Below are 3,056 nucleotides of genomic sequence, written 5' to 3' on the forward strand. Positions count from 1 at the left end.
TGCTTTGACTCAGCAATTCCCCCTTAGGAATTCTTATTAAGGAAATAAAAAGAAGTGTACTCAAAGACTTATGCACACTGTTTTTCATCACTAAGTTGTTTGAAATTCAAAAAGAGAAATCTTAGAAAAACTTAATTCCAACAATAGAAGGGCAGTTAAATAAATGATGCCACCATTTAAAAATATGTTTTTGAAAAGTATGTAACAAAATAGGAAAACGGTGAAAACACAATTTTAAGTAAAAGAGCAGGGCTCTACCGGCGGGATTTGATGGTGTGATGTCTCACAGAAAGTTCTCCGCTCCCAGACATGGGTCCCTTGGCTTCCTGCCTTGGAAGTGCAGCAGCAGGCATCGTGGGAAGGTGAAGAGCTTCCCTAAGGATGACCCGTCCAAGCTGGTCCACCTCACAGCCTTCCGGGGATACAAGGCCGGCATGACCCACATCGTGCGGGAATTTGACAGGCCAGGATCCAAGGGGAACAAGAAGGAGGTAGTGGAGGCTGTGACCGTTGTGGAGACGACACCCATGGTGTTTGTGGGCATTGTAGGCTACGTGAAAACCCCTCGAGGCCTCTGGACCTTCAAGACTGTCTTCGCTGAGCACACCAGTGATGAATGCAAGAGGTGTTTCTATAAGAACCGGCATAAATCTAAGAAGAAGGCCTTTACTAAGCACTGCAAGAAATGGCAGGATGAGGATGGCAAGAAGCAGCTGGAGAAGGACTTCAGCAGCATGAAGAAGTACTGCCAACTCATCTGCATCATTGCCCACACCCAGATGCGCCTGCTTCCTCTGCGCCAGAAGAAGGTCCACCTGATGGAGATCCAGGTGAATGGAGGCACCATGGCCGAGAAGCTGTACTGGGCCTGTGAGAGGCTCGAGCAGCAGGTACCTGTGAACCAAGTGTTTGGGCAGGATGAGATGATCAACATCATCTGGGTGACCAAGGGCAAAGACTACAGAGGGGTCACCAGTCGTTGGCACACCAAGAAGCTGCCCCGCAAGACCCACCAAGGCCTGAGCAAGGTGACCTGTATTGGGGCGTAGCATCCTGCTCATGTGGCCTTCTCTGTGGCATGCACTGGGCAGAAAGGCTACCATCACCGCACTGAGATCAACAAGAAGAGCTATAAGATTGGCCAGGGCTACCTAATCAAGGATGGCAAGCTGATCAAGAACAATGCCTCCACTGACTATGACCTGTCTGACAAGAGCATCAACCCACTAGGTGGCTTTGTCCACTACGGTGAAGTGACCAATGACTTTGTCATGCTGAAAGGCTGTGTGATGGGAACCAAGAAGCGGGTGCTCACCCTCCGCAAGTCCTTGCTGGTGCAGATGAAGCAGCGGGCTCTGGAGAAGATTGACATTAAGTTCATTGACACTACCTCCAAGTTTGGCCATGGCCGCTTCCAAACCATGGAGGAGAAGAAAGCATTAATGGGACCACTCAAGAAAGACCGAATTGCAAAGGAAGAAGGAGCTTAATGCCAGGAACAGATTTTGCAGCTGGTGGGGTCTCAGTAAAAGTTATTTCCCACTGGGAAAAAAAAAAAAAAAAGAGCAGGATGCCCTCCCATTTTCAAATTTGTTTCATATATTGAATTCTTAGGTTTTTTTCTAGTATTTCTTGTTACTCCTACTCTTACTCATGTGGTATTAGTTACCTCAGTGATCAAATGACACAGCATAAAGTAGAAAACACAGGAGTCAGTGCTTGACTCCAAATGCCTCATCTCTGACATAGATAGAATAATTGGAAAGATGGGCTGACAAGTAAAGCAATGCCTTCCCCTACACATTCTACCCCAAGATTAGGTAAAGATCCTCTTGCATGAGATAAAGTAAGAACTGAAGGGGACATACAGAAGTAAAAAGCATATATGTATTATGTGTGTGTGTGTGTGTGTGTGTGTGTGTGTGTTAGGGAGGGTGTGAAATATGATGATACATTGCAAAAACAGAGCAAAGAGACACTAGGCCCTTCTTGGACAGAAACCTGGGAAAACAGCAAAGTATTGTAGAATTCCTAATGCCCAGGAAAGAAACAGCCATGTGCTATGTGTAGGCTGATAAGTCCTTCAACACACACACACACGTGTACACACACACACACACACCTCCCAGCAAAGCAGGGCAGCAGCAAGACAAATTAGTGTATCCAGGTGTGGCACAGAGTGAACAGGCCCTTTGACACCCTAACGAAATATCCTGCAATCCAAGATGGCATCACAGCCGAACAGCATTGTCTGCATAATAAGAACCAACAGTGCCGATGTGATCATGAGAAGGAAGTGGCTGAAAGACAGATGCCCTGACAACACCTATGGTCAGGAATGAGGCAGTCAGGAACAAGGGAAGATTCAGCAGCAGCCTGCATGATATCTCAGTAGTAGTGACATTCGAGGGACTAGGGCTCACCCTCCCTCAAAGCTTTAACATTGCACCAGCCTTCATTCTTTCACCAAAGACCAGAGAAAGAGTTCCTTCCTGCTTTGCATATCATGGTCAGTGACTCCACCAGAGTCAAGTTTTCAACTTATGACCCATGTCTAATCAGCTATCAAGTCCCTTATCTGGCCAAGTCTGTCCACTCTCACTGCCCCGCTCAGATGCAACCCTCCTCCAACACCACAGCAGGACTGCTGGGCACAGGTTAAGGCTCCATCTAGGCTCATGAAACTTCACTGCTCCTCCTCCCATTCTGCAGGCAGAGTCATCCTCCTGAAACATTTATCTCATGTTCCTGCTCAGAAGCCCCCAGCAGGTCCTCAGCCTGGAGCCCAGGCTTCACCTGGCCCTGAGGTCACGTGATAACAAGAGCTGTCCAATGTGTTCACCTTAACTACCCATTCTCTGCAACAAAAATCCTATTTCCTCTTGCTTGGAACATCTTCACAATCCAAACTAGCCACTCTTCAAATCCCAAGTCAGTCCCATTGTCTCCACAGTACTTCATCCTTTCAGCCCCCACCGCTCTCTCCTTTCTTAGATTCCTACAGCACTTGTTACTTGAACCATTCCCTCAATTTCATAAGTATAAATGGCCTCGTA

The 3,056-nt window shown here is 47.2% G+C and overlaps 1 pseudogene; it reads left to right on the forward strand.

The window, feature by feature from the left end:
• The first annotated feature begins 278 nt into the window (after positions 1 to 278).
• LOC126952180 (60S ribosomal protein L3-like) lies at positions 279 to 1,519 on the forward strand (annotated as a pseudogene).
• The last annotated feature ends 1,537 nt before the right edge of the window (positions 1,520 to 3,056 follow it).

Source organism: Macaca thibetana, chromosome 4 (assembly GCF_024542745.1).
Source record: "Macaca thibetana thibetana isolate TM-01 chromosome 4, ASM2454274v1, whole genome shotgun sequence".
NCBI lineage: Eukaryota > Metazoa > Chordata > Mammalia > Primates > Cercopithecidae > Macaca > Macaca thibetana.